The sequence below is a fragment of the Mustela nigripes genome, unplaced genomic scaffold (assembly GCF_022355385.1).
Source record: "Mustela nigripes isolate SB6536 unplaced genomic scaffold, MUSNIG.SB6536 HiC_scaffold_75, whole genome shotgun sequence".
Classification (NCBI taxonomy): domain Eukaryota; kingdom Metazoa; phylum Chordata; class Mammalia; order Carnivora; family Mustelidae; genus Mustela; species Mustela nigripes.
This window is the reverse complement of record NW_026739490.1, coordinates 5,292,202-5,306,964: the sequence shown is the minus strand read 5'-3', so window position 1 is coordinate 5,306,964 and position 14,763 is coordinate 5,292,202.

Genomic DNA, 14,763 nt, shown 5'->3' with positions numbered 1-14,763 from the left:
GAGTGTATCCTGTCGTGTATGCTGAGGTCTGACTTACCCCAAAAGCCCACAAACGTAAGGCTTCTCATCTGAGTGTGTCCTCTGGTGTTTTCTAAGGGCTGACTTATCACCAAAGGCTCGACCACACTCCACGCACACATAGGGTTTCTCCCCGCAGTGTGTCCTCTGGTGTCTGATGAAGTATGACTTCTCCCTGAAGCTTCGCCCACATTCGCTGCAGACATAAGGCTTCTCCACAGAGTGAGTCCACTGACATCTAATCAGGACTGACTTATTTCTAAAGCTCTGCCCACACTCCCAGCACACACAAGGCTTCTCTTCTGAATGTGTTCTCAGGTGTCTGTTGAGGTTGGACTTCTGGCTAAAGCCTCAGCCGCACTCCTTACACACATATGGCTTTTCTCCTGAGTGTGTCCTCTGATGATTAATGAGGATTGACATCTGGCTGAAGCCTCGGCCACACTCATTGGGCCCATAAGGCTTCTTCTTTGAGTGTGTCCACTGGTGTCTGATGAGGGTTGAATCCACTTTAAAGCCTCACCCGCACTCCCTGCAAACAGGGTTTCTCCCGCAAGTGGGTCATCTGCTTTGTAACAAAGTCTGATTTCAGGCGATCATCTGGTTCAGGTTCTGTACCACTGAGTACCCTGGGTCTTGAGGCGTCTCTCCCTCCCCTGTCTGTTTGCACAGGGTTTAGCCTTTGGGCTGAGCTAGGCTCTGTCTTTACCACCATGGGGCCTTCTCTAGTTCTTGCTGACTATGCTCGGGGTAGGCTGGGGAATGCTCCTGAGGTCTCTGTCTCCTCTGTCCCCACACATAGAGGCCAGGAACCACTTTCACTCTGATGACCTTCTGTGTTTCCAAACCAGCAGCTCTGAGCGAATACTGCCACTCCCAATGCCTGGGGCCAGAATCCCTTGGATGGAAAAGATTCTCTACATTTAAGCCCAAGACGATCTGAAGCACATGTTGGCTAAGGACTTGCTGACAGAAGAAGGCCAGAAGGCAGGAGGCACAGGGATAGATTTCTGGCTTTGGTTCTGCTGGAGAGAGAGAGATTTTTCAGATAAAGAAGCCCTATGTGGGGTCACTGGGCAGCTCTGCCTTGTCCTAAGACAGAGGGTCTTCATGCCACATCTATAACTAACAATACATGTACAACACAATTTGTTCCTCACCAATAATTCCTTTACATTCATTTCTGCACATTCCATCTTCTGCAACCCACAACCCTTTCTCCTAAACAACCGAAGCCATTGACAGTCACAGCCATACATACTGTCCACAGCTCAGTTCTACTTGGACGTAACAGTCTCTGTGACCTATGCGGAAATCACCTTCCTGTCTTTTCTTAGTACAAAACAAGGTGGATAGACATAAAAAGTCACTTGGCCTGGAGGGCTTTCAAACGTAGGAAACGGTATATGGATCAGTGGTTAAAAAGACTGTATGTGAAATAAAACTGAATGTCAGGTTTCCCATCTACATACAAACACTTATTAGAGATATCTAAGTGAGGGGAAGGGGTAGGAGGGATGGGGTGGCTGCGTGATGGACATTGGGGAGGGTATGTACTATGGTGAGTGCTGTGAATTGTGTAAGACTGATAATTCACAGACTTGTACCCCTGAAGCAAATAATACATTATATGTTAATTTAAAAAATAAATTAAAATTTTAAATTTTAAAAATTAAAAAAAAAAAAAGAAATATCTAAGTGTTAAGCACTGTGGATTCAGCAGTAGACAAGAAAAACACGGTCCATGATTTCAGGATTCCAGCCCCTTATGTTCAAACCAATCCCATCACGAGGACATCAGACTTGGCTATGGGATTTGCTTTGGCCAATGATAACTGAAAAGCTATTGCCACTTTCAAACAAGTTTTTGTGGTTTTTTTTAAAGATTTTATTCATTTATTTGACAGACAGAGATCACAAGTATGCAGAGAGGCAGGCAGAGAGAGAGGGGGAAGCAGGCTCCCCACTGAGCAGAGAGCCCAATGAGGGGCTCGATCCCAGGACTCTGAGATCATGACCTGAGCCAAAGGCAGAGGCTTTAGCTCACTGAGCCACCCAGGTGCCCCTCAAACAAGTTTTAAGAGGCACCATGTGGGCACCTGGGTGGCCCAGTCAGTTAAGCATCTGACTTCAGTTCAGGTCCTAATTTCGGGGGTCCTGGGATTGAGCCCCACGTTGGGCTCCACACTCAGCAGGAAGTCTGCTTCTCCTCCCTCTGCCCCCTGCCCCACTTGTGCTCTCTCACAAATAAATAAAATCTTTAAAAAAAGAAAGAAAGAAAGAATAAGAGGCACCATGTGGTCCTATCATTGCTCTTTGCCCTCTTTTTTAAGAACCCCATGACTCAGATGAGCTTGTTCCTTTTGTCTGAATGCCAGAACCGACAGAGCTGAACCACACCTAAACTTAGACAACAGTTGGTATAGGAACATTTGCTATGACAAGCCACCAAAGTTTGAGATGGTTTGTTACCACGGAATTACTTAGTCTAAGCTAACTCAAAAACTCCCCCTAGGGGATGCCTGGGTGGCTTAGTCATTAAGTGTCTGCCTTTCCTGGTGTGGGTGGGGGTGGGGGTCATGATCCTGGGGTCCTGGGATGTAGCCCCACATCGGGTTCCCTCCTCCCCGGCTCAGCAGGAAGCCTGCCTCCCCCTCTCCTACTGCCCCTGCAGCTTCCTCTCTTACTGCTGCTTCTCTGTCGAATAAATAAATAAAATCTTTAAAAAAAAAAAAAAAAAAGCCCTAGGAAAGCTTTAAAGATTATTTCAGTGGAAATCGGCCCACTTATGTCTAGCAGTACCCATGAAGAAGAGACATCATAACATGAATATGTGAAGAATGAGAGAAAAAGAAAAAGGCTGATTTTGGAAGAAAAACGCTATGATCTCAACTTTTGGCAAGTCCGAGAATAAATTTGTGCTGTCTTTTTTAAAAAAAAAAAATTTTTTAAGATGTTATTTATTTATTTGACGACAGAGATCACAAGCAGGTGGAGAGGCAGGCGGGGGCGGGGGGTGGGGAGCAGGCTCCCCACCAAGCACAGAGTCTGATGCGGGGCTCAATCCCAGGACCCTGGGATCATGATCTGAGCTGAAGGCAGAGGCTTTAACCCACTGAGCCACCCAGGTGCCCCTACTTAAGGTTATTTTTAATTGTGTTACTAATAAGCCTCTATCCCAATTTGTACTGTCTTAACCTAATAGAAATATAACCTAACTTGTGCTGTGTAATGTAATAGAAATATAAAGCAGAGGTGACAGAAAAAATGGGTTTATCATGTGACAGGCAAAATCATTAAAGTTCACAAACTGTTTAAGGGTGGGAATATAGACACAGAAAAAAAAAAAGACATATGTGACGCTAAATGAGTCCACAAAAAGAGAAAGAAATATGAGAAAGCTCAGAAGAGCCCAGGCTAGAGAACTGTAGAATATTATGTGTTGAGCAAAATAAAGGAATCAAGGCTTTCAGTATTGAGAATAATCTAAATCAGGTCATTTCAACATTTTCCTCTGAACCCATAAAATGCATTAACATAAAGGAAGAGAATAATAGGGCAAGAGAAAAGGAAAAATAAAAATAAAGTCTAGTCAGGCTGACTAGCTAAGGCCAAATCGAAACACACAGAACCAGACTGAAATGGACGAAGCCATCCCTAGTTAGACAGAACTCAAAATAGATGGAATCAGATCAGAACACATGGGACAAGATAGAAATGGAACAACAAAAGTGTGATTAATTCATATCGGGGAAATAGCTATGCCATTTGAAGGAAACGGCTGAAGAAACTTCTGCCTGAACTGGTTTATGTCTCCAAAAATGTGACTCTTCTCTCCATGATTTATCTAGAAATTTAGGAATATCCAATAGGGCACGCTCTAATACGGTAGCCACTGGTCACAAGGGTTTAGCTGAAAGGTGGGCTAGTCTGAATGAAGACATGCTCTCAGAGCACATTGAGTTCGTAGCGTTTTTCTTCCAAAATCAGCCTTTCTTCCTCTCATTCTTCACATATTCAGTGTAAAATACACACCAGATTTTCAAGACTTAGTACCAAAAAAATCTAATTAACTTTTCTAATTAACATGTTGAAATGATAAGATTTTTTGACATACTGTGTTAAAGAAAATGTTATTAAAGTTAATTTCATCCACATATTTTTACTTTGTAGCATGCAGTTACTAGGACATTTAAAATTCCCACCTGGCTCATAGGATATTCCTAGTGGACAGCGCTGACCTAGAACAAGGGGGCCCTCTGTTTCTGTCCACAACCTCAGAATGGTTTTTGAATTTTTAGATAGTTGGGAAAAAGTCAAAAGAATAACGATGGTGGAATTCAAAACTCAGGGTCCACAAATCAAGTCTTATTGGAACACAGCCTCACTCATTCATTTACGTGTTGTCTGTGGCAATTTAGCACTCCAAGGGCACACCCCAGAGCAGTTAGAGACCATACAGCACACAAAACCTAAAACGGTTACTATGTGGCCCTTCAGAGAAAACACTGGCCAACTCCTGATCCAGAGTAACGTCCCATTTGAAAGAGTATACCATCCCATTTTAAAGAGTTTACCAATCTAGGTTTAAGCAACCAATGTTAGCTTTTAAGTAAATGAAAAAACAACAACAAAAAAATGACTTACGAAACCCAAAAGCCATACAGGTTCTTCTGCGCCAAAAGGCATTGTCTCCCTCCTCTCCCCCTTGCCAACTGTGCCCCCAAGCCTTACTGGCCACCTTGCAGTTCCTTATGCTTGGCAGGCACATCCCTTCCAGAAGGTCTTAGCACCAACAAGTCACTGCACCTGAAATCCTCTTTCCCCACATACCCAGAGTTCCGACTGCCTTACCGAATTCTACCTTTGGTCACATGGTCCCTCCTCGTTGATTTCAACCCCTCAATTGCAAAACTCAGCCAGCCACCCACTCACACTCAACACTCCTTCATCCTGCTCTATTTTATTATGATCTTATACGTTGTGGAGTTTATCACTTTCTAACATACCATGTTATGATATCCCTGCATGGGAAGCTTTTGGTTTGTTTGACCTCCTAGAAAGTAAGACCCCACGCACAGGATGCCTCACTAATGTGTGCTAAGCGTCTAGCACACTTTCTGGCATGTAGTAGGGGGCCAATAAGTCTCTACTGAATGAATGAAGGAAAGAACACACCCTCACCCAATGAGAGCAGGCTCTCGTAATTCTCCAGCATCACTTCTTTGTAGACGCTCCTCTGCTCAGAGCTCAGTCTCTTCCATTCAGCATCGGTGAAGACCACAGCCACACCCCCGAATGTAACCAGTACCTATAAAAACAAGCGGTAAGTTACCACACAGCAAAGCCACTGTCCATGTTCCCAGTGTGAGGAGCATTTCCTGTGACCCTGGAGAGCCTGGACATGTGAGAAGTTGAACTCATTCTTTTCAGAGTACACAGTTCTCTATGTCAGGTTCCTTGGTCCCCCCATCCCCAGGTTTTGTGTTAAAATCTGAGGGGCGCACAGCTGACGCATAAAATCCATTCCTGGCCCTCAGACACTTGGGATTTCACTGGAGAAATAATCTGCGACTCCATCAGCAGACCTCAAGAAATGCTCAGGAAAGTGACCTTGAGGATCCGTTCTGGAGGAATTCTGAGATGGAAGCACAGAGGGGGCGCTGCACAGAGGAGAGAAGCACACATACACGGGGCTTGTGCTGGGCATCAGGGGCTGGTGGAGATTCAGAGGAGAAAATGAAACAGTCTTCAACTGCAGAGAAAAGACAGGGTCCACACTGAGCACTTGTGGAGGAGGCAGCTTACTAAATCTCTCTTTGCCTGGGATTTTAAAATAAAGCCCCGAACGCTTCACTTGTCAGGTAAAGCAACATGTCAAGTGTGCAAAACCGTTGGCAGGGGAATGGCAGGGCCATTTACAGATAATCTGCTCTGCTTTTAAAGCCTGACACTCTATCAAGGTATACTTTAAAATTCACTGCTTTAGAAAATTCACTCCTTTTAAGCACCAGCACTCCTTGCACAACTCTCAGTTGCCATGGTTTAGTTAAATAACATCAATCCCTGACCAAAATGGTTCAAATGTCAGTTACTGCAGTGTATTAACGGCAAATAAGTGCCTCAAGCAGCCTCTGCCGCTAGCTCTCCAGTCCGCCGATCACTGTGTAAGTGACAGGTGCGCATCGTGACCAGTAACCAGTGACGTCACTTCTTCTGAAGTCTACCTTCCCTCAACACACCGCAGTCCCCTTTGCTATCACTAAGGCCACCGTCTCCATGTGGTCTATTTCTGGACTCTCTTCTGCTCCACTGGTCCACCTGTCTGTCCTTATACCCCACCCCACTGCGTTAATGACCACGGCATCACGAGAGGTCTTGGTATCTGATCAATTTCTCCAGCTTTGTTCTTCTTCAAGAATACCTTGGCAATGTGGGGGCCTTTCCATATCCAAACAAACCATGATGAAAAATGAAGTACAAATACTACCGTAAATGAATCCCAGATATAATGTTGATCACAAGAAGCCAAACTCAAAAGGGGACAGACTGTGTGATGACATTCATTTTAAAAAACAGGAAGTAGGAAAAGTAATCTTCAATATTAGAAGTCAGGAGCGAGTTATCTGCGGGGGAGACTCTCTGGAAGACTGGAAGGTTTACACGAGTGAAATGCTCTCTTTTGAGTGTCTGTCTCTTGATCTGGGCTCTGGTTACATGGCCGTGCTCACTTCGGAGAGTCTCAGTACATGTTTTAACTACACGTTTTGTTATAGGACTATGACACCTCAGTCAAATTTAAAATAAACAAAAATGCCCTAGCCTGGTCAGGTGAGAGTTCATGCTTTCCTAATATTTAAAGTGCTTCTTTTCCAGAAAACTGCTTACGATTTGCAACGTCTGCCCACGAGCCGTGGTGCATGATGAGGGCACTTTTTAGCTTACACGCCCGATCTCGAGAATAGTGGCAGCAGGTCAAAGGGCAAAAGGGGAAAAGGATGGGATCTACGTACTTAAATACTCCATGAACTAAGTGTCCACAATTTAGATTTTTGTAACAAGAAATTCAGAGGTACTTAACTTGAAAATACTGGAGACACATTTAACCAGAATGTTCTTCCCTCCGAATGCTCCTGACATAGGGCCTGACGGGGACAGTAATGTTGGAGGCCACACACAGCGTGTCACCACTTACTGCAGACATTACAGATGGAAGCAATAAGAGCAATGAGGGGTTTGCAATGTGTCTCCCTCCTGAAACTCAGAACGGGGCAAAGACTCCACGTTTCAAGTCTCCATGAAGTGACTTCTTCCACCCAAGCAGTGGTGCTTTGTGATCACACGTTTGCCCAGGACCCCTCAAATGCAAGTGAATTTTAACTGTCAATACTAGGCGGGGTGCCCGGGTGGCTCGTCACAGCTACGCACCTGTCTTCAGCTCGGGTCATGATCCCAGGGTTCTGGGATCGAGCCCCGAGTTGGGCTCCCTGCTCAGCGGGAAGCCTGCTTCTCCCTCTCCCACTCTCCCTATTTGTGTTCCCCTTCTTGCTATGTTTTTCTCTGTCAAATAAATAAATAAATAATCTCTTTAAAAATCTAAAATAAAAGAAGAGAAAGAAAGAATGTAGCCAGTTGGTCTCATGGACAGCCAGCTTCCTCCTGACTGCTCACCACCGAAATCTCCATCATTTTCCAAGGCTGAGGCTTCAACTTCCCTCTGCTCTGTTGCAAACAGAGCCAAGCCTCTGAGGAAGCACCAGGGGTGCTCAGTTCTTAGGCCTGCCTCTCCCCCTGGGCACCCAACAGCCCGTTTTTGTTTTTGTTTTTTCTCCTCAGCTTTGCCCTCCTGGCCCAGGATCCCTGCCTTAGGAGCAAATTGCAGAAAAGGCAAGAAGCTCTCCTGATTCTTGACCTCCTGTGCCCAGGACAGAGCTTCTACCCTACAACAAGGGGCCAATGGAGGAAGAAGAGCCCAGACCACTTGCCCACACTTGCCTGTAGCACTGAGAACTGTGGGTGGCCTGCCCCTGCGGGGGATATGTGAGGTCCCAGACTGAGAACAGGGGCGAGAGAGCCCACCATTTTGGCTGCACCCATCGGAGTACAGGAGGGAACAGGCCATGGGACAAATGTCACACACACTTGCTTTTCTTACTGAGATTCAGACTTTCTTGAATAAATGTTTCTCTGCTTGCTGTACATCCTTAGGACAATTTCCAGGCTTTACATAGTTGTGCTTTTTGTCATTTTGGATGTTTTGCTGGGGAGAAGGTCCACCAAGTGCCTCACACCGCCACTCCAGAAACGCTTCTGTGTCCTAGGAATTTCTCAGTCCACTACCGGGGGCTGGAGCCTGGTCTGAAAGCCTTAGGCCAGCACCTGGCCAACACCTTTGCTGACCATCATGCAGCCATTCCAACCACGACCATAAAAATTACTGTTACAGCCATCATTGCTGGTCTTCGCACGTTTTTCCAGAGACCTCAGAGGCTCGAGAACAAGAATGGTGGATTTACCTACCTGTTGGTTGGGCCGGCAGAATCTCATCCCCATCCTCGTGAAAGAATACATTACATTTCTGGAAGAGAAGATCGCAGGCTGGAAGTTTGGATTGGGGGATGGGACGCTATTTCTAGGGAAACCATTCTGTAGGAGAAATTCCTCAAATGATACAGACCCAGTCCCAAGGGTCAGAAAATATGCTCCCACATTTTCAGATGGAGATTTATGTAAGAGCAAGAAGGCTATTCAGTACATTAGAAGGTGCAGGAGCTGGAGAGGCAGAGAGAGCCGAGTCTAACTGCCGGCTCCACGATGCGGAAGACGAGTGTGGCTGTGCACAGATCACACACTCCGCTGGGCCAGACCTCCTCCTTCTGAAACAAAGAGTATGACCACCATCACCACACTCTTCCAGCTCTTGTCAGGAATTATGGAGAAAATGTTACTGTGTCTGAGACTTGTCTAAAATAATCCATGGAGGAAAGTGAGGCGTAGAAACGACATAAGACTGGCCATTATAGGTGATTCTTGAAGCTGGATAATGGGATCTGAGGGCCTATTATTTACTCTGCTCGCTACTTCTCTACATGTTCCAAAATTCCAGTGATATATGAATGGATAAAGAAGATGTGATGTGTAGATAAATGGCAGACTATTACGCACCCATCAAAAAGAATGAAATCTTGCCATTTGCAATGACATGGATGGAACTAGGGAATATTACGCTGAGTGAAATAAGGAAATCAGAGAAAGACAAACACCTTATGATTTTACTCCTGTGGAATCTGAACAAATCAGATGAACCCGGGGATGGGGAGCGGGGGAGGAGAGAGGGAAATAAACCATAAGAGACTTAAATATACGGGGTGCCTGGGTGATTCAGTCAGTTAAATGTCTGCCTCCAGCTCAAGTCATGGAGTCCTGGGATCAAGCCCCACGTGAGGCTCCCTGCTCAGCGAGGAGCCTGCTTCTCCCTTTGCCTGTCGCTCTCCCTGCTTGTGCCCCACTCCCCTGGAAAATAAATAAAATTAATTTTTTAAAAAGTTACTCTTAATATTAATCTTGGGTATATTTTTCTTTCTTTTTTAAAGATTTTATTTATTTATTTGACAGACAGAGATCACAGGTTCGCAGAGAGGCAGGCAGAGAGAGGGAGGGAAGCAGGCTCCCCACTGAGCAGAGAGCCCAACGTGGGGCATGATCCCAGGACCCTGAGATCATGGCCTGAGCCGAAGGCAGAGGCTTAACCCACTGAGCCACCCAGGTGCTCCCGGGGTATATTTTTCAACAAAGAAAATCAAACACACAAATGACTAAGACAGTGTCTGACACAGACGGGAACGGCTGTCTTTCCCCTTTTCAAGAAAGAGAATATATGCTTATTCTCTGGGAAACAAGCCAGCATTTCAGGCAAAAAAAAAAAAAAAAAAAAAAAAGTAAAAGGAACCCAACTCACCAGCATTTGGGCCTTGCCCTCTTTTCCCTGGAGCCAGTCAGTAGAGCCAGAAGGCAAACCTGGGTGAAAAGGAGCAACTCTGAGGGGCCGGGCTGCCCATGCTGCTCACAGAGCAGCTCCTCCTCTAGGCCTGGCAGGGACAAAGGAGCCTCTGGGCACAGCTGTGCTCACTGAAACATTCTGGCTGAACCCCCGGTGCCTCCCCAGACCCACCAACTCCCACCTGCGGTGATTTTGAGTCTGTTCCTTCATGGTCTCTGTGTCTTCCCTGTCTTCCAGAGGCAAAACCTGTCCCCGGCCTGGCTCTCAGCGGGCAGGACAGAGTCAGCCCAGTGCCTGCTGTGAAATTCAGCTAGAGGGGCCAGGTAGAAGTTACTTCCTCTCAAGATCAACTTCTGCTGCCCAGGGGTACTTCTTGGAGCCTTATGAAAGCCCATCTTGCTTCCAAACCAGGACCTGTGTGACGGAGAGACCACTGAGTGTTGCCGGGAGCTTTACTGTGGGCCCTGAGCCCAGGCCTCCTCTGCAGGGGCCCTGTCCTCTCACATCTCCTCGTTCAACATGGAGCCTCGGGCTCCAGGGCCTCCTTGGATTTCTTCCCTTCATCCCTTTCCAGCCTGTATACCCTCCAAGGCTGTCCCCTGCCTCATTTCCTTATCTGATGCGATGTGCAATTCCTTCGATCCTCACCCTCAGACTCAATCCATGTGTCGTATCAGTCTCCACTACATGGAGTCAGAGTCAGAGGGAAGAAACGGCGTAATTCCTGTGGAGAAAGAGGCCCAGAATGTCTCCTTCCAGACCAAGCTAGCATTCTGACTCCTCTGGCCCTAGGCCCCAGCATTCCATCTTGTGTCCCTGTCCTCTGAGGACTCGGGGTCTCAGTGGAGCCCTTCCCTTAGGTCAGACTCCAGGCCTCAGGATGACTCTGTGAAGGTAACCCCCACCTTCCTACCCACCTGGCCTTGCCAGAACTGTGCACTGGCGTCTCCAGATGAACCCAAGTAAGAGTCCTTCACCCATGTGGCTCCAAAGGAGGCAGGTGGCCTTGGAGCTCAACCACCTTCAGAAGTACCTCAGATACCCTGTCCAGGATATCATCCCCAAGGACTACAGTCATACTGTTGCCAGGAACCCTTATGAGGCTGGCTAGTTTACCCCAAGGAGCCCTTGTGATTCATCCCCTAACTCCACAGGCAGGTCACTCCTGTTCTGTCCAACCTGGGCATCCCACCTTACTCACACTAGTTTGCAATTTTTCTCTTTATTTGACCATTTTTACTAGATTAAGAGCTTCCGGTAAGAAATAACATCTCAGTCATTTTCCTAATCCTAATGGCTAGGATGCAAGAGGCCTTTGTGGTAGATTTTACCACGGTTCACAATTATTTATTTCTCTATAAAAAGCCTATACTTCCCTGCCCCTGAATCAGGTTTGGTCTTGTGACTTGCCTTGGGTGATGGGGTATGACTGGAAGGGACAGTGCCACTTCTGAGCAACGTATGATTCCACCAACTCTCGTGTTCTGAGAGAAGCATGTCCCCTAGAAGGGATCAGGTTCTAATGTAAAAAGTCACAGTGCGGAGCTACAAAGCAACCGACAACGGAGGAGGAATAAGACTGGAGTTAAAGTTAGATTGCTGTGGGGGCCACTGAGATCTGGGGGTGGGGGGGGGTCACATGTTACTGCACGACAAATTGGCCTAAGCTAGTAAATCTCTATAAATCTGTTCCTGGGTCCCCTGGGCGTCTTAGTGGGTTAAGCCTCTGCCTTCAGCTCGGGTCATGATCCCAGGGTCCTGGGATCGAGCCTTACATTGGGCTCTCAGCTCAGCAGGGAGCCTGCTTCCCCACCCCCTGCCTCTCTGCCTACTTGTGATCTCTATCTGTCAAATAAATAAATAAAATCTTTTAAGAAAAATCTCTGTTCCTATTAATACTAATGCCTATAAAACAAGTACTATCCAGAGTTTGTAAATCATCACAACACAGCCAAGGGGTAGACACTGCTATTTTTTCCATCTCCACAAAGAGGGAAACTAAGGCACTAAGAGGTCAGTTGATGTATCCTTAAGACTGTAGCTATGAAGTGTTAAAGCCAAACCTAGAATCCAGAATTCTCATTCGAAAACTCATCCCCTTCACTTCTGCCCAGCAAACAAAGGCCTCAATGGAAATGCCAAGAGTAACCAGATTTCCACAGGGTTCAGAGTTCATCTTAAAGAAGATAGGACACTCACAGTGAAGGGGAGGAGGGGTCTGTATCAGTCAAGATGGGTCAAGTTATTCTGCAATGGTGAATACTCCCCCCACAATCTCCAGAGCTTAAAGTAACAATTTCCTTCTCCTTCCGGATCCCTGTCCATCATGTGTCATCTGCAACTGTGCTCCAAGCCATCTTCAGTCCTAGACCAACACAGCAGGAGCAGCGCCTGTTTGGAACATGATCAGGAGGACGGATAGAGGAAAATAAAAAACAGAGAACCATACTTACAAATTTGACCCAAAGTGATACCTGGGACCACAGCTCATGAGCAAATCAAGTCACATGGTCACTTCTGAGTTCAACAGCGTAGGGCCATATACTTAGAGGGAGAGGCCACACAGGAGGGATGCTAGGATAGCCGATGACCAATGACACGGCTTTCTACTACAAGGTCAACAGGATTCTCCCCCAGCCCCAGTGTGCTAGGATCTGTGGCTGTGCGCAGGATATAAAACTAAAGGACATGTGCTGGTCCCTGGTCCCTGGTCCCTGTACGAAGAACGAGCAGGGATAATGACCAGGATGAGCGTAACTCAGCACAAAAAGATCAAGACTCTACCGTGGGAGATCCAAAGTAGTGAACAGAACGCTGCTCTTCTGAGCCTAAGGTGGAGTCTGGACATCCAGGCAAGAAGCAGCGCTGCAGGCAAAGGAGACAGTGCCTTCAGTAAGAGAGAGGCGGAGGGAGGGAGGAGAGACGGAAAAGACCAGAAGAAATGGGTGATTTCCTAGAAGAATAGAAATTGCCTAAAATCAAGTAAAAAAAAGATAATGAAAATGAAAAACTGTTAACTGAAAAAGAAAACGAAAAGACAAAAGACCTCTCCCAAAGGCAATGGCCTCAGACAATTAAACCAGCTAATTATAGCAAAACTTCAAGGAATAAGTCTGTGTGTAAGAAAGATTAAGATCTCCAAAGCATTAAAAGCATTCTTTCTGACTCATTCATCAAGGACACAAAAAGTAAGCAAGGGCACTCCAGAAAAAGAAAATCAGGGGTCAATTTTACTTCTAAAACTAGGTGCAAAAATCCTAAATAAAACATTAACAAACTGAATCCAGCTGTACCTTAAGGAAATAATAATACATCACCATCACCAAGTAGAATTTATCCCAGGAACTGGACAAGACAGTTTAATATCAGAAGACCTACTATGGGGGCACCTGGGTGGCTCAGTTGGTTAAATGTCTGCCTTCAGCTCAAGTCATGATCCCAGGGTCCTGGGATCGAGCCCTGCATCGGGCACCCTGCTCAGCGGGAAGCCTGCTTTTCCCTCTCCCACTCCCCCTGCTTGTGTTCCTTCTCTTGCTGTGTCTCTCTCTGTCAAGTAAATAAATAACATCTTTAAAATAAATGAATAAATAAAAGACACTTTAAAAAGACCCTTAAAAATCATATTGGGTTTTTGGGGGGTTTTTTAGATAAAAAAGCTAAACTAGGGGTGCCTGGGTAGCTCAGTCCTTAAGCATCTGCCTTCGGCTGGGGTCATGATTCCAACCCAGAATCCCAGGATCAAGTCCCTCATCAGGCTCCCTGCTCAGTGGGAAGCCTGCTTCTCCCTCTCCCACTCCCCCTGCTGTGTTCCCTCTCTCACTGTGTCTCTCTTTGTCAAATGAATAAATAAAATCTTAAAAAAAAAAAAAAAAGAAGAAAGCTAAACTATAAAGATGCATACTTAGGTCACTGACCTTAGTGAAATTCAGGAAAAGGTTACTTTTGGAAGGGAGAGACAAAGGCGTTCATTGGAATCAAACAAATGGAGGAACATCTGGGAAACCAACAAAGTTCTCCTTTTTGACCTGGATGTTCACTTCCTTCTTAATCCACACTCTTTGGTGTGGCTTTGTTTCCTGTGTTGTTAATAAAAAGGAAAGTATATAATGGCACAAAAAATAAAACTGTGATTTAGTGCAGCAACAGACAGTAAATGGAACAGAATAGAGAGATCAGGGGCGCCTGGGTGGCTCAGTGAGTTAAGCCTCTGCCTTCACCCAGGTCAAGATCTCAGGGTCCTGGGATTGAGCCCCACATCAGGCTCTCTGCTCAGTGGGGAGCCTGCTTCCCTCTCTCTCTCTCTGCCTGCTGCTCTGCCTACTTGTGATCTCTCTCCCTCTGTCAAAAAAAAGGGGGGGGCGCCTGGGTGGCTCAGTGGGTTAGGGCCTCTGCCTTTGGCTCAGGTCATGATCCCAGGGTCCAGGGATCAAGCCCCACATCTGGCTCTCTGCTCAGCAGGGAGCCTGCTTCCTCCTCTCTCTCTCTCTCTCTCTCTCTGCCTACTTGTGATCTCTGTCTGTCAAATAAATAAATAAAATCTTAAAAAAAAAAAAAGAGAGAGATCATGTGTATCTGGGGATTAATGAGTGCTGAATACAGTATCTCAACACAGCCAGGAAAAGATGGCCTCTTCCCAAAGGGTTGAGACAAGCTGCTATCTGATTGGAAGTTGCATTCCTAGTTCACACCTTACATTAAAATAAATTCCAAGCATGTAAGAGCTAAAGATTAGAAACAAAAAATAT